Here is a 27,661-nt window from a genome sequence, read left to right on the forward strand (position 1 = left end):
GTGTATCATAGGATTTGCTCTAGGAAATACTCCTGAGACTCCAAGACCAAGTTGATTTCTCTCTGGCCTTTGCTTTTCCAAAACATTCTGTGTTTCCCTCTGCTGTGGCATAAATTATACATACTGTTTAGTTGTTCATGGCCTATATCCCAAACTGGAGGAAAAAGTGTGATTATTGGGCCATGGGATCCCCATTATCTAGCATTGTGGCTGGCACCTAATAAGCACTAGGTAAATATCTGTTCATTGTATTACACAAGGACAGAAATTTGAACTGTACCTTATTGGGTCATTCTTTCCAGATAATTTCCTTTGGCTGACATAAAGAATGGCAAAAAGGGAAAGAACCAAGTTATAAAATACCATCAAGGTCATCTTAGTGCCTGCATTCTGTCCATAGACTGTCCTTAGAGGGTAGGGCCAGGTTTCCATGATTGCTCTCTCAAGAGAAGGTACAAGTGGCAGTTTAATAAATACCTTTCTGTGTGGAGGCTGAGCCTGGCAAAAATAGAAATTGGGGAAGGGAGAGGAGTGGTTGTCTGGAAGACTTTCTGCAGAATTACCTAGCAGGAGTTTCCTCCTTGTCATCCTGCAGCATTATGAAAAGAGAGCGATTCTTTACACACTTCACTGTCAGGTTTTCTCTGTTACCTGATGGGTCCTTTCCCAGTTAGTCCTCTCAAAGGGAACATCTCCATTTCTGCCAGGGAACAAAGGTGAAGGCCAGCCTGTCCATTGCTAGAGCCTATAAACACCATTTATTTTTTATTTATTTTATTTTTTAGCAGTAAGATGAAGGGAGAGAGACTCTTGCCATCCCTCAGACACAGATATCAGCAGATTTCAGGGAGTTCCACTAGCAAAATCATTTTGTTTGGTATAATTCTTTAAAGATGTAAAATTGCTTTTAATCTATCAGGAGAGGCATAGAAGTCACCCAACACTATTCCTGGCATCACAGAATCTCAAGGTAAATGACCAGGCCCATCTCTAGACTGATGACCTTAGACTCTCTGAGAATAGTGCCTGGGCATTTGCATTTTAAAAGTGACTCAGGCCATTCTAATGTGCAGCTTAAGAACCACTGGCTTGGTGTTAAGACCAGGCAAGGGCTTACAAATTACCTAACCCAATGCCAAACAATGTTTAAGATGAATGAACTAGATCTCTACACAAAACAAAATATCACAGGATGTAGTGGGAGAAAAACCCGACACATAACAGAAGTGCAGGAGGATACAAGTTATAAAATGCACTCCCAATATTGTATATTCTCTCTATTGTTTATGTTTGGGTAAAAATCTTCAAGGAGATTAGAAGGACTTGCTTTAATTTCTTTCAGGTAGTTGCCACTGGGGGAGGAGATAAGGTTAGGGAGCCAGAAGGAAGGGACTAAGAGGGGTGTCCATCTCATCTAGCTTTGCTTCATTTATATTTTAAAAACAGTTCTTGAAACAAACATGACAAAATGTTAACAATGATCTCTTTTGGCTGGAAGGTTTGTACATAATTATATTCCTTTGTGCTTTTTATTTTTTCAAACCGTTCTTAAAACAAAAATGACAGTTAATTTTAAAAATAAAGATTTAGCACCCAGGATTTTCTAAATGAGAACTAGGTAGCCCGGAAGCGTTACTGCCGTGTTAACTGTGTCAGCGCAGGGCCTGGGCTTCTAGACTCCCACCCAGGAGGTCTCTGCCGTTGATCCCTGCTGAGTCACAGATCACCCAGCTTGGAGAGCCTTCGTAGCATCCCCCTAACCTCCTCTGCTGGAGGTTCGCAGCCTCCTCCACGCAGGCGCTCTTCGCTCGGCGGCTGCGGGCTGCTTTCTCCGCCTGGGCCGGCGCAGGGCACTGGGCAGCGGCGGCGGCCCGCGAGCCGAGTCCCCGCGCATCGCCTGCGCCCCCGGGAATCCGGGCGCTACCCCACGAAGCTGCCGCACCAGCAGCCCCAGAGCCGGCCTCAGGTGGGCGTCCCTGCGCGGGAACCTTGCGAGGAAGGCAATCGGTCTGCTTGTATCCAAGCTGAAAAGCCTCCTCCCAAGGCAGCGACTGAGACGCGAGGCTGCAAGACTGAGCTTCGCTGCAGAGCGCGCAGCTTGATTATTGCTTGGGGCAGAGAAAGGCATTGAAATGAAATCCGGAGATTGAAGAGATCTGCTCTTTTGATTGAGGTTCTTCCAGGATTTTGCAGGCTCCAGATGGCCCTCGTCCAAAGCAAAAAATCTTCCTGGGATCCTGGAGAAAATTTTGGGGTGTCATCTGTATAAATAATTTTCTCTTAATAAAAAGCAAGCGCACAGCAGCACTTGCTGGGTTCCCCCCTCCTCCCAGGCTCAGCTGTGGCTGACTCACCTGAGCTGTTTGAATAAGCTGGGTTTCTCCTCTTCCCTAGGGAGCCTTGGTGTAAAAACAAGCTAGTGCCTGCAAACAGTTGAGGAACCCTGTTCACCAAGTATTAGTACAATCTAAAATTATGCCAGGCAATCAGAGGCTTTAATCGATGAATAACTGTCAAAGCACGGCAGGGGGTTTGATAACCTCTAAGGCTGCTTATTGTGAGTGGAAAAAGACAGGGAAGGATGAGCCTGTGTTTCTCTCCCCTCCATGCCTTTGAAGAATTTGACAGTACTGCCAAGTACTCCCTGGGGACAATGCTCTTGGGGGCAACAGGATTCTGGTTTGAGGAAAGAGGAAGAGAGCCACATAACTAAGGAAGGAAAAGCAGAAATTGGGGGCAGGGCCATACATTTTGTGCAGGAACTCAAAGGACAGAAGTCCCATTGGAAGGGAAAGGGAAGAAGCACTTATTTAGGATCCCTACTGGAGGAACTGAAGAATGTGATATAACAAGGTCCCTATCCAAAGTCTCCAAACAGAAACTAGGGAGGTGGAGCATCTGCTTCACTTCTGAACCAGTCTTTCCCAGGATTTTGCCATCTCCAGAAATTGAACTCAAGTGGTTTTCTAGGCCTCAGAGTGTTTTATTGCTGGATTGCAGGAGGAGGGTTTTTCCTTAATGCCTGGACAGAGGACGGCATTGACTCTCTAATGCAGGGACATAAGATAGAATTCCTTTTGCTTGCCAGCTCTAGTTGAGTGGCAGTGGTTGGCTGAAGCATTAAGACAGGAAGCATTTTATTTTATTTTATTTTTATTTTTATTTTTATTTATTTATTTATTTATTTTAGACAGGAAGCATTTTAAGGCCAGATCCAGGCTCTACAGAGGAAACTGCCTGACTGATTGGTAATGTCTGTTTGGATGTCGGATGCTATGGGTACTACGTGTACCTCCTATTTATCATCTCTACTTTGGGATGCTTTTCCTTCTGTAGGGACACTGTCACCACTGACATCAATGTAATAACCTCAATATAATAATTTTTGCTTTATCATCTTCTGCTAAGAAGATTTCAGCCTAAAAGGGAAGGCAAAATAGGTCAGCAATGCTATTTTTTCCCCTAAGTCCTCTAGGTCCTATGGAATTGGCCAAGTTGATTCACGTTGCATTGAAATGCTCTTCTATGGCCTTGCCTCAGTGACTAAAATGCCTACACACCTTTGTTCTTAAGTTCATCCTCTGAAAATGAAACAGATCCCAGTACTTGGGTTCATCTTCCCAAAATTAAGCAACCAGAAATTTGCCATATGGCTAAAATAAATATTCACTGAATAAGTCTACTTTTAAAGATCTGATATAGGTAATTTTGAGCAGAAATCCAATTATGCATTGGGTCCTTGGGCTTCTCAAACACTAGTAAGAGTTATGGTGCAATAAATAAGAAAGAGTAGCTAGAACAAAACTCTGCCTCCAATGTCTTGCTGCCTGTGGGAGGAAGGAAATGCCCAGAGAGGATGACTCAGTCCTTGAATACAGAGATGAGTGGAAGGAAAGAAGGGGGACTGAGGAGAGAAACAAAGGAAAAGAATGTGAGAGGGACTCAAATCTTTTTTGCAGACAGCCCCACTTGACAAAAATGTGAAATACTTAAGTTTATCTCTAGAACGTATGATAGATAAGCCAAATAATGGACCTCCTAAAGACAACCAGCTCCTAATCCCCGCTCCCTGTACACGCTAAAAGGAACTTCACAGGGTCATTAATTTAAGGTTCTTAAAATGGTGAAATTATCTTGGATTATCTAAGTGGGTCCAGTGTAATCCCAAGGGTCCTAATAAGAGGGCAATGGGAAAACCACAGTTAATGAAGGAGGTGTGATACTGGAAGAAGATGTTAGAGTAACCTGGGACCATGGGTCAAGGGATGTGGGTAGCCTCTAGAAGCTGGCAAAGGTAATGAGATATTCTCCCCCACAGCCTCCAGAAGGAACATAGTTCAGCAGACCCACTTTACACTTCTGACCTCCAAAGCTGTAAGAGAATAGTATGTGTTGTTATAAGGTACTAAACTTGATGCAATTTTTTAAAAAGATATAATGCAACCTATTTATTTTTATTGTTTTATTTTAATTCAAGTATAGTTAATATATAGTGGTTTATTAGTTTTAACTGTACAATCTAGTGATTCAACAATTCCTTACATCTACCCAGTGCTCATCAAAAGTGTACTCCTTAATCCCCATCACCTCTTTAACCCATCCTCCCACCCACAACCCTTCTGGCAACCATCAGACAGTCAGTCTGTTTGGGCTGCTTCTATAATTTGGCCATTGTAAATAATGCTTCTATAAACATAGGGGTGTTTGAATTAGTGTTTTAGTATTTTGGGGGGTAGTAAATACAAAATAATGTGATTATTGGATCATAATGATCATTGGATCATTAGTTCTACTTTTAACTTTTTGAGGAATCCATATTGTTTTTTCAGCGTGGCTGCACCACCATGGATTCCCACCAACAGTGCATGAGGGCTTCTTTTTTCTACATCCTCATCCACACTTGTTTCTTGAGTTTTTGATTTTTGATATCCTGACAGTTGTGAGGTGATATCTCATTGTAGTTTTGATTGGCATTTCCCTGATGATGAGCGATGTTGAGAATCTTTTCATGTGTCTGTTGTCCTGGATGTCTTTGGAGAAATGTCTGTTCGTGTCTTCCGCCCATTTTTAATCGAATTATTTGGGGATTTTTTTGGTATTGAGTTGTATGAGTTCTTTAAATATTTTGGATACCAACCCTTTATCAGATGTGTCATTTGCAAATATCTTTTCCCATTCCATATGTTGCCTTTTTGTTTTGTTGATTGTTTCCTTCACTGTACAGAACCTTTTTATTTTGATGTAGTCCCAATAGTTTAGTTTTGCTTTCTTTTCTCTTGCCTCAGGAGACATATCTAGAAAAAAGTATCTATAGCCAATGTCAGAGATATTACTGCCTGTACTCTCCTAGGATTTTTATGGTTCAGGTCTCATATTTTGGACTTTAATCCATTTGAAAGTTTATTTTTGTGTATGGTGTAAGAAAGTGGTTGAGTTGTCTTCTCTTGTACGTAGCTGATAAGTTTTCTCAACACCATTTGTTGAAGAGACTGTCTTTTTCCTACTGGATATTCTTTCCTGCTTTTTTTTTTTTTAAGATTTTATTTATTTATTCATGAGAGACACACACACAGAGAGAGAGGCAGAGACACAGGCAGAGGGAGAAGCAGGCTCCATGCAGGGAACCTGATGTGGGACTTGATTCTGGGACTCCAGGATCACGCCCTGGGCCGAAGGCAGGCACTAAACCGCTGAGCCACCCAGGGATCCCCCTTTCCTGCTTTATTAAAGATTCATTGACCATATAGTTGTGGGTTCGTTTTTGGATTTTCCATTCTGCTCCATTGATCAATGTGTCTATTTTTATGCCAACCATATTGTTTTGATTACTATGGCTTTGTAATATAACTTAGAGTCTGGAATGGTGATACCTCCAGCTTTGACTTTCTTTTTCAAAATTGCTTTGGATGTCGAGGGTTTTTCTGGTTCCATATAAATTTTGGGCTTTTTTGTTGGTTCTAGTTCTGAGAAAAATGCTGTTGATATTTTGATGGGGATTGCATTAAATTTGTAGATTGCTTTGGGTAGTATAGATATTTTAACAATATTTGTTCTTCCAATCCACGAGATGGAATGTCTTTCTATTTCTTTGTGTTGTCTTCATTTTCCTTCATCATTTATATTTTTTAGGGTACAGATCTTTTACCTCTTTGGATAGGTTTATTCCTAGGTATCTTGTTTTTGGTGCAATTATAAATGGGATTATTCTCTTAATTTTTCTTTCCATTTGTCATTATTAGTGTATAGAAATGCAACATATTTCTGCACATTGATTTTGTACCCTATGACTTTACTGAATTCATTTATCAGTTCTAGTACTTTCTTGGTGGAGTCTTTCAGGTTTTCCATATGGTATCATGTCATCTGCAAATAGTGAAAGTTTTACTTCTTCCTTACTGATTTGGATGTCTTTTATTTCTTTTTGTTGTCTAATTGCTGTGGTTAGGACTTCCAGTACTATGTTGAATAAAAGTGGTGCATGGACATCCTTGTCTTATTCCTGATCTTAGGGAGAAAGCTCTTGGTTTTTCCCCTTGGAATATGATGTTCACTGTGAGTTTTTGATATATGGCCTTTATTACATTAAGTTATGTTCCCCCTACACCTACTTGTTGAAGGCTTTTATCATGAATAGGTGTTGTACTTCATCAAATACTTTTTCTGCATCTATTTATCAGAAATATTGGCCTATAATTTCTTTCTTTCTTTCTTTCTTTCTTTCTTTCTTTCTTTCTTTCTTCTTTTTTTTTGTGGTATCTTTATTTGATTTTGGTATCAGGGTAATGCTAACCTCACAGAATGAATTTGGAAATTTTTCTTCTATTTTGAAATTGTTTGAATGAAATAAGTATGAATGAAATAAGTATTAACTCCTCTTTAAATATTTGGTAGAATTTGCCTGTGAAGGCATCTGGTCCTGGAGTTTTGTTTGTTGGGACTTTTTTGATTACGGACTCAGTCTCCTTGCTGGTAATCATCCATTCAAATTTTCCATTTCTTCCTGCTTCAGTTTTGTCAGATTATGTTTCTAGGAATTTACCCATTTCTTCTGGTATATCTAATTTGTTGGCATATAGTTTTTCATAATATTCTCTTACAGTTGTTTGTATTTTTGTGGTGTCAGTTATTATTTCTCCCCTTTCATTTATAATTTTGAGTCCTTTCTCTTTCTTCTTCTTTGTTTCTTTCTTTCTTTCTTTCTTTCTTTCTTTCTTTCTTTCTTTTTCTTTTCTTTCTTTTTCTTTCCTCTCTCTGGTGAATCTGTTTAGCAGATTATCAGTTTTGTCGATCTTTTCAAAGAACCAGCTTCTGGTTTCACTGATCATTCTATTGTTTGTTTTTAGTTTCTATTTCATTTATTTCTGCTCTAATATTTATTATTTCCTTCCTGCTGCTGGTTTTGCAAATTTTTTTGTTCTTCTTTTTCTAGCTCCTTTAGGGTTAAAGCTAAGTTGTTTATTTGAGATTTTTCATGCTTCTAAAGGATGGTAGGCCTATATTGCTATAAATTTAAAACTGCTTTCCTGCATCCCAAAAGTTTTGGACCATTGTGTTTTTATTTTCATTTGTTTCTATGTATTTTTTGATTTCTTGCTTGACCTGGTCATTACTTAGTAGTATATTATTTAAACTCCATATATTTGCAGTCTTTCCATATTTTTTTCTTGTGATTGACTTCTAATATCATAGTGTTATGGTCGGAAAAGATGCATGGTATGACTTCAGTGTCTTTGAATTTGTTGAGGCTTGTTTTGTGGTCTAATATGTGATGTATTGCAGAAAATGTTCCATGTGCACTTGAAAAAAATGTGTATTCTGCTGTGTTAGGATGGAATGCTCTGATTATATCTGTTAAATCTATCTACTCCAGTGTGTTATTCAAAGCTACTGTTTCCTTATTTATTTTCTGTTTGGATCATCTGCCCATCAATGTAAGAAGGGCGCTAAAATCTACTATTATTTATTAATATGGATTAGTTCCTTTATTATTGTTTTATGTATTTGGGTGCTCCCATGCTGGGTTCATAAATATTTAAAAATGTTATATCTTCTTGTTGGATTGTCCCTTTTATGATTATATAGTGTCCTTCTTTGCCACTTTTTATGGACTTTCTTTTAAGTTTAATTTGTCTGATGTAAGTATTGCTACTCTGGCTTTCTTTTGACACTGATTTGCCTGATAAATCTTTCTGTATCACCTCTTTCAATCTGCGGTGTCTTTAGGTCTAAAATGAATCCCTTATAGGCAGCATATGGATGGGTCTTTTTTTTTTATCCATTCTGTCGCCCTGTATCTTTTGATTGGAGCATTTAGTCCAGTTACATACAAAGTAATTATTGATAAATATATATTTATTGCCAATTTTTAAACTTGTTTTGTGGTTTTGTCGTTTTTCTCTAATTCTTTCTTCTCTCTCTTTTCCTTTTGCTCCCTTTGCTGTTTTTTAATGTTATACTTGGATTCCTTACTATTTATTTTTTGCATATCTATTACTGTTTTTTGTTTTGTGGTTACCATTCAGTTTATATATAACATCTGTATATAGCAGTCTATATTAAACTGTCAGTCACTTAATTCTGAACTTATTTTTTACTCTTCTCCCCTCTATTTTCAGATATTTGGTATTATATTTTGCATCCTTTTATTCTGTGCTTCTCTTGACTGATTTTTGCACACATATTCATTTTATTTTTTTTTTATTTTTTGCTTTTGTGCTTCCTATTTTTCTTACTCTCACTTATGGCTTTTTTTCCACTCACAGAGTCCCCCTAAAGATTTCTTATAGGGCTGGTTTAGTGGTCACGAACTTCTTTAACTTTTGTTTCTCTGGGAAATTCTTTATCTCTTCTTCTATTCTAAATGATAGCCTTGCTAAATAAAGTATTCTTGGCTGCAGATTCTTCCCTTTAAACACTTTGAATACATCATGATGAACTTTTTGCTGAAAAATCAGCTGCTCACCTTTTATGTGCTTTTGTTTGTATGTAACTCTCTTCTCTTGAAACCTTTAAAATTCTTTCTTTATTACTACGTTTTACCATTTTAATTACTATATGTCTTGGTGTGGATAGACCACTTTGGGTTGAATTTGTTGGGGGATCCTATGTCTCCTGAATCTGGATCTCTGTTCTCCTCCTCCATTTGGGAATTTTTCAGCTCTTACTTCTTTAAACACATTTTCTGCCCCCAGTGCACTCCACTTTCCTTTCTCTTCTCCCTCTGGGATTCCTAGAATGTGAATGTTGTTATTGATGGAGTCAATGAGTTCCCTAAGTCTATTCTCATTATGCAGTATTTGTCTCTTACTTATTGAACCTGATTGTTTTCCATTACTCTATCTTCCACGTCAATGTTACACTCCTCTGCTTACTGTAGCCTACAGTAATACAGCCTATTTATTCCATTTATTGTATTTTTAATTTCATTTATTGAGTTCTTCATCTCTGATATGCTATTTTTTTATCTCTTTGTCAAGGACATCACTTATGTCCTCCACTCTTGTCTTTTTCTGAAGTCCAGTGAGTATCTTTATGATCATTACTTTAAATTCTGTATTAAGCATATTGCTTAGATTTCCTGTTGATTTTGTCTGTTCTTTCATTTGGGACATATTTCTCTGTCTCCTCATTTTGTTTACCTCTCTATATCTAGTTGTGTATATTAGGAAAAGAGCCACATTTTTTGCTCTTGAAAATAGTGGCTTTATGCAGGAGAGGTCCTGTGGTGCCCTGCAGTACTGTGTCTCCTGTTAACCAGAACCTAGCACTTCAGAGAAATCTCCTGTGTGTGTGCTGCTTGCATCTTGCTATGGTATCTGATTTGCTCTTCCTTTCAATCCATTTGCACTGACTTTCTGCCTGTTGTTGGCTGTGCTTACACTCTGTGATGTTAGTGAGAACTACATAGGCTGGCTCTGAGGGACTGTCACCTGCTCAGTGACAGTTTTTTTTTTTAAAGATTTTATTTATTTATTTATTTATTTATTTATTTATTTATTTGAGACAGAGAGAGTAAGAGCATGAGTGGCAGGAGGGAGCAGACAGAGGGAGAGGGAGAAACAGGCTCTTCCCTGAGCAGGGAGCCCATTGCAGGGCTGGATCTCAGGACCCTGAGACCAGGAGCTGGGTCAAAGTCAGACACTAAACTGACTGAGCCACCCAGGCACCTCTACCTATGGATACATTTGATGTCCATTAATTCAAAGAAGGAAGAAAAAGAAAGAATTCTCACTACACCCACAAACCAGTATATTTCCCATCACTGGAAGGCTTTGTGGGCAAGGTGGAAATGTTAGCAAAGTTTTCTCTGAGTCACTAGTCCTAAGCTTGATCCCTTGAAGTGTGGTGGCAACCTGTGGTGGAATACTGTGTGTGGCAGTTGTGGATGGCCAGGGGCATGCAGTGTCTGTGCTTGCAGTGGCTGGGCATGACTTGCGGCAACTGTGTGTGCAATGGCTGGGCACAGTGGGATGGCTAGGGTGGGGGATGTCTGTGCATGTGGTGGCTGAGTGTGTGTGTGGTATTAGCAAAGTTTGCACTGAGCTTTAGTCCTAGGCCGGATCCCCTGATGTATGGTACACATAGAGGTAGTGGTGGGGTGAGGTGTACACAACATTAACAAAATTTTCCCTGAGCCTTGGGGTGAGGCCAACAGGCTTGGAGTAGGTGAGTCCTCAGGAGAACTTGTGGGCAGGTTAGGACTGCTAGCAGGTTAGGTAGCAAGTGTCTGTGCAGGGCTGCCTTCTACAGGTGGCTCTGTGTTTATGATGTGAGGTAAGGAAGTAAAGAGGCATCTGCCAGCTACTTTGTTCCTGGAGAAGTATCCCCAATATGTTCTGAAATCAGTATAAACAGGTCTTCCTTCCATTGTGGAAACTGTTGCTTCTGTGTTACTTCTCCTCAGGCTCTTTAAGGGCAGAGACCTGGCTATCATTGGCTCTCCCAAGTCATCCAGTGCTAAGTCAGCTGAATTTTTAAAGCTCCAGGCTCCTGGTCCTGGTGGTTATACAAACCCATGGAATTTAGCTTGTCTGGTGTTTAAGACCAGATGTTATGGGGATTCTTTTTCCTCATGTGGGCTCCCTGGTGTTTCCACTCTATGTCTGCAGCTCCCTCCAACCTGTAGGCAGCTCCTGACCACTATTTCTGCCCTTCCTAACCTCTCCAATGCAGCTTCTTCTCTATATTTAGTTGTGGAGTTTGTTCCGCCAATCCTTGGATTGCTCTCTGGTTTATTTACTTGGATGTGAGAGATATCTAGTTGTAAATATAGGACAAGTTGATCTTATGTCCTCCTACTCCACCATCTTCCCAGGCTCTCTCAGATATAATCTATTATGACATTTTTTAACAGCAGAAATAAGAAACTAAGGCAGAACCCCTGCCTAATTTATGAAATGTTCTCTCCATGCCTACAACTGTTAGGTATCTGGTGGCATCATTCTGATAAATACCTGTTCTTAGGAAAGAAGTTCCAATCATGTGACATTTAGGGTGAATTTTAGTCACACATTTCAATCAACTTCAACAGTGTTTGACTAATGGCAAATATTGTCCATGTTAAAGGAATCCCGAGTACAAGGACCCATTCCTAATCCCTGTACATATAAGGCTGCCAATTTAACACCCAGGATAGGAAAAATGTTTGAGGTGGGAAATGCCTAAAATCCCAGCCTGGCTGTGAACTATGTTTCCCATGATAAAAGTACTATAAGATTTGCAATTTAAAGTAATTTTTTATTGCTCTGTGTCAGTTACCAGGCTATGAGACCTGTCTTTATATTAGTTCTCCATTTATCACATTGAGGGAAGGAATTACTTCAGTTAGACATATGGATAAAAGCATTGGTATTTTTTTTTTTAGCTTAATTAAGGTGAAATACATTGAAAACTCCCTTCAGAGAAACAGCTTTCCATGAGGTTCCATGAGGCTAGGACTGGGCCTGTCTTCCACCATCAGTAAGTTCTAGCAACTAGCTAAATATCTGACACAAGACAGACATTCAAGCAATAGATCCTAGCTGATTAAATTGATGAATTAAAGAAATCTTGCTAGTGTTCATTCACTACATGAAAAATAACACATGTAGAAAATACTAGAGACTTACTGCTGATTTTTTGCAAAAAACAAAGTGGTCTTTAAAATGAAAGAAAAAATAGATTTCTTTGCATGTGATTCTTGGTATAATTACAGAAGATTTTAATTTTCTCATTTTTCCTTGTCTTGTTTTTAAATTTCACATATTGAATATTATTTACATTTATAATCAGAAAGAGTTATTTTTTAAAAAGTAGATTCTTAGGAATATGGTTAGTTGGCTGGAATTGGATGACTTTCCTTGGGGATGAACTAGCTCTCAGAAGGAGGCATTAAGCTCATAAATATAGTTGATTATTGATCTCTGATTCTTACAGGAAAAGTGAGACATGGAAATAGCCAGAAGAAATGGCTTAGTATTATGGTAAGGAGCAATGGCTTGAATCTATTCTTTACTAGTTATTTGACTGTGAACCAGTTACCTAGTTTCTCTTTGATTTCTCTGATGTTCTCATCTGTAAGATGGGGTAAACATATTTTATAGGACTATTTAGAGGTCAAATGAGAAACAGATTGTAAAGCATTTAGTCCCATTCTCAGCATATTCTAAGTACTCAATACATATCAGCCCTTATTGCTTTTATTATGAACAAATTGAGCATCCTTGGTCTTGATGCTGACATTTTCTGCTGATATGCAAACTGATTTTTCAGTGCACACAAATGGAGGGCACTGGGAATTCCTGTGTTTTTTTTTCTTAGCAATAATTAGAAATGACAGAGTGATTAGGTGGTTAGAGGACATAATTAACCTCTTTGACTCTCAGCACTCTTTTCTACAAGAGGAGGAGATGGAATTGGAAGACCTTTAAGATTCCTCCCTGCTCTAAGATGTTATGTTTCTAAGATTTTTTTTTTGCATTGGAAACCTTCATTTGAAAGATAAGGACTTTTTATGAGATTTACTTTTTCATATGAACTGCAATCTATTCCCTCCTATAATCTATTAACCCAGATAAATATCTGGGAACATAATAAGAAAGATCTTGGTATCTGGCCAATTGTCTTTGCTGGAGGTAGATCCTAATTTTTTTGGTTGTTGTTGTTTGGGAAAATTAAATTTGTTTTAGAAATGGACTAGAGAGTGAGGAGGGCTAAGAATTAAAAAAAAAATGCATTGTTAAAGTGAAAGCTAATCATTTCAAGGGTAAGCAACAGGCAACTTTGTGATGGAGAAATTTAAGATTGTACCTCATTAAAATGAGTAGTAAGTTTTTGTTTTATAGATGACTGCCCCATGGCTGCCCAGGACTACCAATTATGGTGCCACCTGTGTAACCACTCACTCTGTCCCTTTTCCTTCTCATCAAAACTTACCTGCCCAGTGTTTCATTCCCCCTAGGGCCTTGCCTCTAGTTACTATGGCAACTCCCAGCTAATCCAAGCTTAATGTGCCCTTTCTGCCTTCTCAAGCAAGAAAGGTTTCTGGAGACAGTCTTTTCCTAGAAGTGAAATAACACTAATGGGGGAATCTCAACTAAGACTTAAGGCTGATAGTTTTAAACAAATAGCCTGTGGTACTTCTTAAATTGCAACATGGAAGCAGTTTTCCTCCCTACTTATATGGTATCTTGTAATTTTTGTACTTTCCTTTTACTAAACATCTGTGTCCTATCTGCTGGTGTAACAGTGACATGCTGGCTGTGTTCTATCCTACAAAGAACTACTGAGAGTTATGACTGCACAGGTGATATTCAAATCCAATCAGCCAGTACCCCTTTCTGGACTCTCACTAAATAAGAAGAAATTACTCTAGAGTAAAGTAAAACAAAACAAAAAACAATCCTCCTCCCAAAAAACATACACTACATAAAACCTCTGTCGATTTCCCATCTTGTACCTGGTTGAATTCTTTTACACACGAGGGAGATATTGTCAAACCACAATCCCTCAGAGAGTGCTGTCTTAGAGATGTTAAATTGCAAAAGGAAAATATCTCAGCATTAAGGATTAGAGAACTCTGAATGTGGAATGATTTACAAGGGGAAGTAACCTTTGGCAAAATGAGGCAATATCTCATTAGTTATATCTGCTATCCTGGTTCTAAGATTTCTCGTCTTAGGTACTCAGAGCTCTAAAGTCTATTTCTACCCAACCCTATTTTTTTTGTTGACACTCAGCAAAAAAAGTAAATGACTGAAAACAGTTTAATGTTACCCATTCCCACAAGTGTTTGCATATTGACATGAAATAGAGAGGCAGTTCAAATACAGTAGAATTTAATTGTAAAAGCATGAGGGGATGAAAGAAGAAATTAGAGATACAGACTACTCTATAGTCCAATAATGTAGAATGAATCCCATCTGCATGTCTGCTTTTGGGCAAGTTACTTAACCTTTCTAAACTTACCTATATTAGGGAATAATAATTGTTCCTATCTCACAGGGGATGTTCAAAAGGTTAAATTATATATCCATACAGTGTCAAAGGATAGAGTTAATGTTTAATAAATGATGGTTCTTGTTATAAAAAAAGCTTTGAGGGAAGAAAATTAAGACCATGGAATTTGAAACATCCTTTATTCATTTATTCAACAAATAGCTATTGAGCACATGTCAAGTATATCTAGGCACTATTCTTTTTTTTTTTAAGATTTTATTTATTTATTTGATAGAGATTGAAAGTGAGAGAGATCACAGAGGGAGAGGGAGAAGCAGACTCGCCACTGAGCAGGGAGCCCAATGCGGGGCTCCATCCCAGGACCCTGGGATCAATGAACTGAACCGAAGGCAGACATGTAACTGACTGAGCCACCTAAGTGTCCTCTCTAGGCACTATTCTAAATGTGAGGCTGGGAGAACAGCAGTGAACAAGATGGACAAATGCTCTGCCTTTACTGAGCCTACATATTAGTTGGGTGGAGGCAAGTAATAAATAAATACATGTGTAATATTGTTTCAGGCAATGATAAATGCTATAAAGTAATGTAAGAACAGTAAAGAGATAAAGAGTGACATAGAGGGAAGCTGCTTTAGATGGGATGGTCAGGGAAGATTATTTCTGAGGAGGGGGCATATACACAAAAATTTAAATGAACTATGGGAGTGAGTCAGGTGAGGCTGTGTCGGAAAGAATCAGCAAATTGGTCACATTTTGTTGCCTTGTATATTTTTTCTGGGGATATCCTGCTACCTTTAGCATTATATCAACAGATGGAAGTTAACTGGGCTAAGGTAAGATAGATCTTGAATCTCAAATTAGGGCTAGATAGAAGGAAGCCAGAATTTTCTGAGTTCTTATGTGCCAGGGTTGTACTTCCTGCCTTAGACAGGTTCATTTTGTCCTCTAACCACCTAATCACTTTGTCAATTTCCATAACAACCCATGATGTAATTATTACTCTCCCAACGTGGTAACTGAGCCTTGAGAATTTTCAACAACTTGCTCCTAGATAATAAGGAGCTGAAATGGAATTCGACCAGATTCTACCAATCGCTGGTAAGCTCTTTAGATAGTACAATGACACAGCAGGTCTATGTCCTGAAATGCCTTGGAAAAGTAGTCACCCCCCACCTAACATATATGGTCATGTGGTCATTGAGAATGTATCCAAAAGCTCCAAGCCTAGTCTTTATTCAAGACAGCCCGGGTGGCTCAGTGGTTTAGCGCCACCTTCAGCCCAGGGCGTGATCTTGGAGACACGGAGTCGAGTCCAACGTCAGGCTCCCAATGCATGGAGCCTTCTTCTCCCTCTCTCTCTCATGAATAAATAAATAAAACCTTAAAAAAAATAAGTTACAGCAACATGGCCTTGATCTATCTTTCTACTTAAATGCAGAGAGCTGCCCAGTTCTAGATTCACCTAGAAGAGAGCTAGAGTGCTGGCATTCTATTGTTATAAGATGACATTCTATAGTTACCATCTAGTGCTGGTATTTATGGGTTCAAAGAATTTCACAGAATAACAGCTGTTCTGCTGTAAGAGACTTAATGATTTTTTGATTGGAAGATTGCCAACATATGCATCTTTGGTCACCTATAGGAAGCAGAGTTTAAAAAAATATATATATATAGCTTTCTATTGTGTAAATAAACATACAAGGAAGTGATTGGGAAAAAAAGGTTGACCTTGGGAAACTTTACATTTATTTAAGATGCTGCCTTTGCATAAAGTATTCTACTTGTCATTTAATCTTGTCTATTTAATCTATGGGGTATGGGATTTTATCCCCTTCATGCAGATGGGGAATCTGAGATGTAGAAACATTTGCTGAGTTAGCTAATATTAGCCATCCATCAAGGCTAGATTTGAGTCCATATCTATCCAGATGTACCAAAATCTCTGCTCCTCCAACGATAGCAGCTATATCTTTTGGTAATTACATTCAGAATTGGCAGCATATTATTTCAAATAACCCTCTGGTAGCTGACTATTGTCCTTTCAAGGAAGATTTAATTTTGGAGAGTCAAATTCATTTTTTTTAAGATTTTATTTATTTGAGAGAGAGCACAAGCAGAGCAAGAGAGAGAGAGAGAGAGAGAGAGAGAGAGAGAGAGAAAGCATGCACAAGCAGGGGGGAGGGGCAGAGGAAGAGGGACAAGCAGACTCTGCACTGAGCAGGGAGCCCGATAATGGGCTTGATCCCAGAAAGTTGAGATCATGACCTGAGCCAAAGGCGATGCTTAACCATCTGAGCCACCCAGACACCCTGAGTCAAATTCATATGAAGTTAAGAGTGAGCAGATGATCACATTTTATGATGTCATTTTTGTTATTTCAACTAAAAAACCTGATAAGAAGAACAAGGCAACTTCTCATTCATCTTTGCTTTCCTCTAGCACATCATTGATGTATATTTTTTGACTTACAATTATTTGTTGAAATGTAACACATTGATTTATCATCGGCAATCTATACTTAGCATTTTGTTGATTGGATTTTCTGTTAGAGAAAACCATGAAAGAATGGGATATAGGACAGGTGAGTTTTGATTGTGGGGTTAGGATGCAGAATAAACCTTAGAGGACTAGTTCCAGAAAGGGGGAAAGGGAGGTTGGGGTAGAGGTAGACTGGGGGCTGGAGGTGGGGAATATGAGAGCAATGACCACTTGCAATATAGGGTTAGACCCAGAAATGGGGCTGGAGGGGAGAGAATAGAAGGACTGGGGAAGCCTGCTTTCACAGTCTTGAGAGAAAAGCACTTCTGGGAGTAAAGTATAATAAAATGTTACATGAAATTATACTTCCAGGAACTACTTAGTACTTTGGGAGAGGTCATGGTAACCTCATTTGCCTCAGGGAGAGCTATTTTTCTCAGGGAGAGCTGAGTATTTTTTTCACTTGATTCACCATGGAATTAACTCCAGCTAAAATATAAATCCCTCTGTTTTTTGAGAGCCTTAATAACCTCCCTACCTCAAATGTAGTTGTGGCTGTTGAGGAATGATGATCTACCTTTAACCTCATCCATCACCAATAACAAGCAAAAAGAAAGTAATTAATAAATGTCTGAATATGCTTTAATTTATTCAGGCTACTCAGGTTCATGAAGGAGAGACATGCAGGCTTCTCTTTCCAGTTAAATGTTTACTGAGGGCAAGTAAATACATGTAAAATCATGGAATTCTAAAAACATACATATAGAAACATGTACATTTTACTTAAAGTAGGGGATAATTTTCAGAAATGGAACTCCAATAACAGCCACCCTCATTTGTGCATCTATAAAAAGCAATTTCAATTTTAGTAAGCTACCTAGAATATGTTATAAAATGTCGTCTTATAATTAATTCAAAATACTCTGTCATTAAATCATGTAATGATGCTTTGTGAGCATACATAAGCTTAATTGGGAGTAATGAAACTAAGGAGCTTGAGATCCAGAGTGCTGTAAATAAAATAACAGCAGCTCTTGCAGCATAAATTTAGATCATTGGGTAATCTTGCAAAGTTCCTAAGGTTTGTTCTGAATTGAAAGTCTCTTTGTGTGAAGGCAATAGAAAGATTAACTCTCCCAAATGGAAGGTTTTAAGGATTTCAGGTTAGTGAAATCTGTTAGTAGGTAAAGGATTTGTATGTCAGATGACATAATGGTCAAAGAGCTCCTCCATTTGCAGCAGATGAATAGATAGAGGACCCTTGAGGGTTAGACATTATATTGTAATGAAAGAACTCTGCAAGTCCATGGCAAAATTTTGACTCGAATAATTTCAGTTTCCTCATCTGTAAAATGGGCAGAGCTTTTTTTGGGTGAAATGGAAAAGTTCATGGAGTGCCTTGATATAAGCCTGGCATGTAGGAGGTATTCAATAAATGCTATTGGTTTTCCCATGCCCCCAGCACAGAGTGTTCTACACAGTGTAAGAACAATAGATAATTGTTGACATGACTGAAGTGCATCCATTGAAATGAGTTCCCCAAGGGAGTGTCCTATATATTCAGACATTAAAGGAACAAGTGAAATTCAAATCAGATTTAAGACACAGGCTAATGACAAAGAGAGACTGGAAAAAAAATCATAGGGTCAATAGTGGTAGCAGGTCAGCTCCTTACTTTCCGATGATGGCATCCCAAAGCCGAGGGACAAGAAGCAGACATGTGGCATTTATCCTACCATTTCTCCTTCTTGTGACCATAACTTTCTGCTCTTTCTATGCAGATAGGTGTGCAGACTCCTGAATATAGCATTTGGGCAGGCAGGCATTCAAGATCATTTAGCACTAGCACTTGTGATCAAGCCTAGCTGCTATTCTGACTGACCCTGTTCATTGGATCACAAAAGGAGAACATTATTCTTTTTTCTGTCCCCTTTGTGAATACCTACTAGAGCAAGAGAAAAAGGGCTCTGTTTCTTTCTCTTTGTAAAGTGATGTCTTTGTCTGTAGGTGATTCCTTACCTCTGATATTTGATATTTTGATACCACTTCAGAGTTTATATAATATTTTAAAGTGCACTTAATCCTGGTAATAGCCATGAGTGAGAAGCGGATTACAAATTATTACCTTCATCATATAGAGAACACCAAGGCTCTGAGAAGCTAATGAACTTAAGATGACAGAATCAGTAAATGGCATAGCTGGAAGTTGAAAATTGGATGCCTAACTCCAAAATATGGCAATTATTTGGAGACAAATTCCACCATTAATATGCAATATCAGAGAGAAGACTATAGTCATTGATGGCACGACTGCTTCATGGAGGAGATGTCAATTTTCAAAGAGAAAATAAGACTTGGAATTGACAGGACACAGCACAATCAAGTTCTAGTCATGGTACCATGAGCAATGGTAAGGAAGTTAAATTTTGTGGGCATGGCAAACAGTGGTGGTGGGTATAGTCACAGGATGGAGACCTTCATGACTGGTATGGGAGGTCATACCTGGGTTCTGAGGAATATTAGTTGATGAGAGGACCAGGAAGCTTCCAAGGGAAGGCTTTGAATGCAAGGCTAAGCATTTTACATTACCTTTTTGATTACTGAACTATAATCTATGATTTTATCTAAACCCTTTTAGAATTTGGATTTTGAATTTATGTTTTCAGTTTGTCAAATATGATCACCATCAAATTTCCTCGCCTTGATTCTAAAACAATACCTCAAAAAAATAATAAAACAATACTTCTAAGATTCAAGGTGGAAAGGAAAAATCTTTTTTTCTTGAGTTGGTAGACATGTCTTTCCATTTTCTCCTTCCCCTAGTGACTTTTTATACTGCCATGTTTTGAGGCCATTTGTCTTTCCTGGAAAATAAGAATGCTGAATGCAAATTTAATATACAAAAATCAATGTTTTATACATGCAAATACCAGCAAGTTAGATTTTATAAGGAGAGAAGTGATCTCTTTCAATACATCAAAGAATAAAAAGACTCCAAGCCCATGAAATAACTAAAAATTAGGCTTAAACAAGAAATGTGCAAGATTTTTGTGAAGAATATTTGTAAATCTTAATGAAAGATACAAAATATGACCTGAACAAATGAAAATACCTTGCTTTTGGAAAGATTCATCATAAATATATCAATTTCCCTTATTTTAATGAATACATTTAATATAATGTGATCAGAATGCCTTTAGGACTTTTTTTAAGAACTAGATAGGTTGATGGTAAGTTCATATGGAAAAACAAGGGTGTACTAATGACCAGGAAATATAATCAAATAGAAGAGTAATGAGGTAGGCCTAATTCTTTCAGATTGCAAACTATGAAAAGATAGTAATTAAAATAGAGAGACAAACTAATGGACTAAAATACAGTCAAAAAATAGACCCAAATACAATTTAGCATGTGATAAAAGTGATATTGTTTATCAGTGGAAAAAAGAAATGTTCAGCAAACATTTAAAAAATAGAAAAAGAAAAAGAAATAAGAAGTGTTAAAAGAAAAAATATATAGAGATACAGATCTATCTATCTACCTATCTATCTATCTATCATTTATCTAATTTGCAGGGAGATGAAGGCTTTACTAGGTATGACACAAAATGCAGAAATCATAGAAACTGTCAATATATTTATTGAAATAAATCTTCTAATCTGCAAGAAAAAAACAGCAAAAATAATGTTAAATGGACACTTGAAAAAAAGAATTTGCATCCTCCATCATAGGCAACACTCATTTTCCTCATTTATTAACTAGTAGGTACGAGAAAAAAAAATAAAAATTCAATGGAAAAAATCCGGAAAAACATGAAGAAATAGTTCATAGGAAAATAGACTTCTTAAGCACATGAAAAGATGTCCAATCTCACTGATCATGAAAGAAATGCAAGTGAGAACTACAGTGATACTCCATCTTTACTCACCAGAGTTGCAAAGATAAACTAATTTGATGGTGCATTGCAATAATGAGGCTATGAGGAATCCTTTTCAGACATTAGTGGTAGAATAATGAACACAATTCTGTGGAAGGTAGTTTGTAGTATCTTTCAAAATTATAAATACAGATCTCTTTACCTCAGAAATGTCACTTCTAAGAATTTGTCCCACAATCTACACATATGTCTAGTACATAATTGTAGAAAGTATAGAAACATTCATTCCACAATTGTTCATAATGGTAAAAGATTGAAACAACCTTGGGATCCCTGGGTGGTTCAGCAGGTGAGCATCTTCCTTTGGCTCAGGGCGTGATCCTGGAGACCTAGGATCGAGTCTCACGTCGGGCTCCCTACATGGAGCCTGGTTCTCCTTCTGTCTGTGTCTCTGACTCTCTCTCTCTCTGTCCCTGATGAATAAATAAATAAAATCTTAAAAAACAAAACAAAAAAAGAAACAACCTATGTCTGTCAGTAGGGTGCTGGTTAAATAAACTTGGTAGATGTATATAGTGAAATACTGTGCAGCCATTAGAAATGTAAAACATTATCTCTGTTTTGACCATTTCACACCTCCAAGGTCTTTCTTCTCTTTGGCAAAATCTCAACAGGTTTTCAGGAAAATGGGAGGGACTAGGAATGATTACTTCTCTCTCCACTTAAATTCATTATAATAAAGAATAATTTATTAGAAGCATAATCTGTTAAATTTTAGACAGGCAGAGTGAATAGCTTGTGGCTGCTCTTTAATGTACATCTCTGAGAGTAAAAAGGAGCTGATGAAAAAGATAGTTGTATGTCATAGCCAGAAATGTTACTAGAAAATCCTTAAGGACATTTGAATAGAAAATCCTCAAGTCCAGTTGTACAAGAGGTTGTATAATCTGTCAACACAGACATACAGCAGGAGAGATGGCCTCAGTACAGAATAGCAAAATGTCAAGACCAGAGCCCCAGAAATTAGACCTGGGGCCCATGGCTTGCTGAAAGCACAATCCTTGCTTTCTGGCAGCTTATAATGCTTCTAGGTGTTGATATAATTGGGGGAGGGGAAGCAGATAAACCCCTGAGAACTCTTTTCAGAGAGTTTCTCAGCCTTGGTGGATTTCTTACTCCTCAGCAGCTTTTCATAGTTACCACGCTGTAAACATTCTTGTGAGGAACGTAGGGGCACATGGTGAACCCATTTTTATGCTTATATATCCTTTGATTACTCCAAGAATTCTTAACCTGCCTGACCATTACGTGGGGAATCACTTGGGGTGCTAGTAAAATTTACCAGTGCCCTAGCTTTTCCACCAGTGGTTCTGATCAAAGTGGTCTGGGATGGGCCCAGGCATTGGTAAATGCTAAATGTTCCCCAGATGTTTCTCCTGTGCAACTAGATCCAAGAATCTCAGGACTTTGCTCTGCTCTCTCTCTCTCTCTCTCTCTCTCTATATATATATATATATATTATTGGGGGGGGGGATGTTCAATGCTACTTATGAATAGAAATATGTGGTGTTTGTGAGTTTCATTTTTGTTATTCTCCAAACTCATTTGAGTCTCCTATTAGGCTAGGCTGAAGGGAAAGAGAAAAAGGTAGAGAGATAAGAGAAAATCATGAAAGAAAAAGGGGGAAGAAAGGTTAAAAGGGAAATGCTGAATTCTTTACTGCAAACTCACTCCAGAATCTTTGAGCACAGGGCCCATAAATTTTCATATTATTAACTTCTGAGTTGATTTTTATGCACACTTTAAGTCTGAAAGCTCTGATCTATTGGGAGATCCATTTAAAGTACAATCAGGGAGGGAGGGATCAGATATAGGGATCATGTGCTGACTAGGGAAGGATAATGGAACAGAGGGTTCCATAATCAAGGAGGCTTGGACTAAGCAGAGAACTTGTGTAGGCTCCTTGGATTTTGCATAAACAACCCTGTGAAATTGGGAGGATTTACATGAAAATCAAAGCTATTACTGCATCCATTTTTTGATGGTAAACTTAGTTAAGTTGGTCACTTGAAATGATGTTCATCCATGACACAAGACATTGGATTTAAGGCCCATCCTAAATCAATATGATTTAATCTTGATTAAAATCTAAACTTGATTACATCTACAAAGACCCTCTTTCCAGATAAGGTCGTATTCACATGTGCCAGGGATTAGCACTTCAACATATCTTTTTGGGGAACACAGTTCAGCCCACTACAGACACTTTGTGTAAAGCTGCTTTCATTTTGTTTAAAGCGATTTTACCCATAAGACCAGCAGTGGTCACAGTTTTGAGATCCATTTTTCCTACCTTTTCATTTACAAACATATACATTATTCTTTTTAGAGTTGCACTTTCACTTGGTAAAAGTATAGTTAAGAAGCAAGTGATGGTGACACCTCATCACTTTTTCCATCACCAGACTGATAGGCATTAAATTACACTGACAAGACAGATGCTCTGGAAGCAAATGGCCAGTTTGTAGAGAAAAAACAATAGCAATCAAAGTACATAAAGACAGCTCATTTTAGAGCTTCTTCCTCCCCACACACTGGAATACTTATTTGAGCATAAGAAGTTATTTGGCTTCAGAGAGCCATCAGTGTGTTCTGCTCCTAGTACCTGAATATCAGTTTGAGAAAGCACAAAATACTAGAGAGGCAGGCTAAGTGGCCTCTTGGGATTTCTTAGGAACATTTTGATCTTTTTCTTCCTGTTAAAAAGAAATTATTGTAAGAAAATTCCTCAAGTCCGATTTCAATCCAACTGCTTTTAAGTCATGTAAATATTCAAAACAAAGAAACAAGTTTGCTATTTGGTCATTGAGTAGAAATAGACTGAGTTCTTACTCAATGAACTTTTATTTCCACTGGGAATTGTAGGCATGATACATTTTCAGTGGACGATTGTAATTCCAAGTTACCAATGAAGATAGCCTTTAGGATCTGGTTGTCAGGATCTAGAATCAGAATCCTAGAGATAAATTCATACAGAAGAGAGGAGAAAAAGAGGTATTAAGGAGGGAGTGAGGCTAGGTACAACAGATAGCAAAATCAGAAGGGCTGGGGAAGCTAAGGGCTCTAAATTAGATCAAGATATGTTATTCTCACTAAGGAGAAGACCTCATGCCTCCCATACCTGGCCAGACCTGGGGATTTCTCTTTACCTTAATAGTGCTCAAAGATGGTTTCTATAGCATCATGGGAATTTTACTAAACCAGCTCATTTTAAAGGGATCTTCATATGCGCGCTGTAGATTTTGTTGCTATATTTAAGGGAGATGTGATAGGGTTAGGGGGTTTACTGGTTTGGAGAGCTTCTATCCAGGTTGCAAAGTTGGGGAAGAGGGGAAAGGGGATATCCTGAAACAGGATTTCAGTTCCTTTGCCATTTAGTCCAAATGAATTAATTTTATGCAATATGTAAATTTCTTATGTTTCTGAATGAATGGATGGTATTTTATTACCTTCTAGCTCCACTCTACAAGTTGTGGTCCAGAGTTATCTTGTTTTCTTATTTATCAAAAGTAAAGGAAGTTTCCCAGAAACGGGAGAACATGAAAAGCATTTCACTGACTTTGGCTGTGGAGCCAATGTTACAAAGGAAAGGAGCCATTTTGCATGGCAGCTTTCCCCTTCTCAAAAATAAGGCCGTAAACAGCTGCTAAGAAGTGAGGGAGCCATTACTTGAATTGGGGTCTCTGTGCTGATGCACACAGAGGGCTGAGTAAGCTGGCTTCTGGGATTGACTCATATATCTCTATGGCCATAGAGTTGTGCTATTGAGTCTAAAAAAAAGTCTGTTGGAAAATAAGAAGGAAGATGATTGAACTGTATGAGAAAGGAGGAAAACATATAACTAAGTACTTTAGTTATATCTAAGGGTATGAATGGGATATATTATGGGATGAATTACTCAAAAGTCTTAGACTGCAATCATTTTGGCATTACCTATTAAGAATTGGAGATTTCCTACATATTGAGACTTAAGGGGTCCCAAGAAAAGGTCCTCCTCAAAAAAATTTCCACTAGTGTTCCATAAAATTCTCAAGCCTCTCCTTGCAGCAAGTCAGGGCTTCTCAATGAAGAAACGTGGAGCTACCAGTGAACTTTGCAACCTGGATAGAAGCTCTCCAAACCAGTTGACATTACCATCTTCTTCACTACTGTTCTGTCTGACCTTGTTGGAAATCCCAGGGTATTTCACGCAGGAGAAGCACTGCCCTCTCATTTGCTCTACTCACCAGCTTCTGTGAGCACCACCCCTTGGTTTCAAGGAAATGAATAGAAGCTTCTCTCCCACAAGAAAGTTAGGGCCCCTCAAGTGAAAGCATTCAAGTCATCTGCTAAATTTATGTAAGACATTTAAGTCTTAGGATTCTTTAAAATATTAGTGTAAATTTAGAAGCAACTTAATATAGGAGCAAACAGACTTAGATTTATACTGAAAAAGCCTGGATTTAAATCTCAGCTTTTCATGTCATGGCTGTTATGATTTGAGACAAGTTACATAATTTTTCAAGGATCATTTTCTTCATCTGTAAAAATAGTGTAATAAAATTTATCTCATAGCATTGTTCTAAGGATGGGATGACATTTGTGTAGCTATGACTGGAATGGGGATATATTTCCCACCTGTTCTTCTAATACCCACCAATAAGGCAGGCAGGGTAATGAGGGCAGAATCAAGATTAGAACCCTGGACTTCTGAATTCTAGTAGTAGGTATGGGGGTTTTCAATAATGTAAATCCAAGGGAATAGTGGGACAGCACATACTTAATTGCTTAGGATTTAAAGAGTTAGATTGAAATGATCAGAGGGTAAATGGACTTGCCATTTGAACTAAAATGTTTAGCTGTCCCTCCTTATTTGGTAAATTTATCTGCTCCCAGGTATTGGGCTGTGTCTTACCACTGTTCAGAATAGAAAGCTTATTTCAGGAGCTTAGCACAGCAAATTTCTTGTATATAAGTCCCGAGAGGGACTTGAAGAATCTGAGCAGTATAGCTTGAAATCAGTGCTGTCAGGCCCCTCTGGGGCAGTTGACACGATGACTGACTTACTCATTGCCAGCTCATCTGTATCAAGTCATAGGTCTTCTCAAATCCCAAGATGGACTCATTTTTTTTCTGCAATTAGTGTACATTTGGAACAGTTCCTTTGGAAGGATGCTGGTCCATTCCTCAACACAGGAGATTCAGAGAGATATAGCCACCTGGCTCCAACCTGGATTGTTGTCTGTGCTGGATATAATTATTTTCCTCAAGTGCCAGAGTGAGCAGTCAAGAATAATACTGCTCTATTTGAGGTATTTGATAAGTGAGAAGTGTTCCTGACCTAGGAAAAGCTCTTTTCCATTTTTAAATTATAATAATTTACATGAGTTCATGTGAGCATATGAACATAAACTAATGGGGCTATGAATCCAGCTTTTGGAATATTTAGTTAATTGGAAATGAGGATCAGATAACCTCATAATGGAATCTCAGAAAAAGGGTAGTTTAGGTTTCTGAAGAGATTTTTATTTTAAAGGCCATCTAGCAAAAATCTCAATATAAACTTTTGTTGTTCTCTTTGGAATGGCTCTAAATAGTGCTAGAAGTGTTTAACTTGTTTCAAAGATGCTAATTTGAGCCTCAGACAGCTGCAGTGGTTATTAATATGAGCACAATGGCTGACAATTTGACAACAGCCTCTAGTTTTCATTTACTGCTTTCATACTAAATGTCCCTTTTGTGCACAGGGCGTAAAAACCATGGTCAGATGACTGACTTGGGAGACACGCCTATAGACTGACCAGCATCTGATAGCATTTTTAGTTCTTAAGAAAGTGATGCCCTCTTAATAGGGAAACTGGTAGTTCTTATACTAGATTATAAATCTTTAACACATTATTAGTATTTCCATAGTGCTGTGAAAAATCAAGAAAAAGAAACATTAATAAAATTAGTGAGGAAAGATGGACTCATTTTTTAATACATATTTACTATAGATAAATTGATATATGAAAGTGTCATGGGACACTGGCCTAGAATTAGAACAAACAAGCAGTTCTTTATCACTCAGCTGAAATGTGATTTGGAGGTGAATGTTTTAAATCAAAGTTATTTTTTGCTTATTCTTTGTAATTTTCTAGAAAGTAATGCTACCTAAATGAAAAAGCAAAAAGTAACAGAAAAATATCTGATGATATGTACTTTCTTTTCTTAGTTAGGTTTTATAATTCTATGCCAGATTGATGTGCATTTGTATTTGGTCTGTGGGTTTTCTTACAGAGCACCATTTTGCTTGACTGAACTTTGTTTTGTAAATGTACAAAGGCTTAAATCATCCTGTGAGCATCTCTGCGTGTGTCACATTCACCAGACAACTTGTCTAATTCTGTGAGTGTGTTTCTTTTGAAGGACTCAGCTGATCCAATGTTTGAGTAAAAGCAAATAATCAACTAAATACTGACAGGTATAACTTAATATCTCTGACCCAGGCTGAGCCAAAGGCAGAATTAAAATATAAACATTTTCCTATAGTGCCTACTGAAACTGGATATCTTAAAAAGTTACTGAAAAGATGGATTAATTAGGAAACACACCTTGCATCAAGTAGCCTGTCTTTCAAGCCAGAAGATAAGCTATATGTTTAGGCCAGAGATGATTTTCTTACCTTCAGTCCTCTGTGTATGGTCCAGTGTCTTGTCCCATGAATGAATGAATAAATGTGTAGAGGCCTTGAATATTTATACAGGGTTTGAATATAAATTATTTAATTTAATCCTCACTACCAATATGTACTCTGGGTTTTCTTATTATCTCATTTACAGAGAAAGAAAT

At 37.9% G+C, this 27,661-nt stretch overlaps 1 long non-coding RNA gene across 1 annotated transcript in view; it reads left to right on the plus strand.

The window, feature by feature from the left end:
- Positions 1 to 1,833: 1,833 nt before the first annotated feature.
- Positions 1,834 to 27,661, plus strand: part of LOC140598615 (uncharacterized) — an 81,297-nt gene continuing 55,469 nt past the window's right edge. The window contains exon 1 of the long non-coding RNA XR_012001086.1: positions 1,834 to 1,966. This is a non-coding gene — a long non-coding RNA (uncharacterized lncRNA). The remainder of the gene's footprint in view (positions 1,967 to 27,661) is intronic.

Source organism: Vulpes vulpes, chromosome 4 (genome assembly GCF_048418805.1).
Source record: "Vulpes vulpes isolate BD-2025 chromosome 4, VulVul3, whole genome shotgun sequence".
NCBI lineage: Eukaryota > Metazoa > Chordata > Mammalia > Carnivora > Canidae > Vulpes > Vulpes vulpes.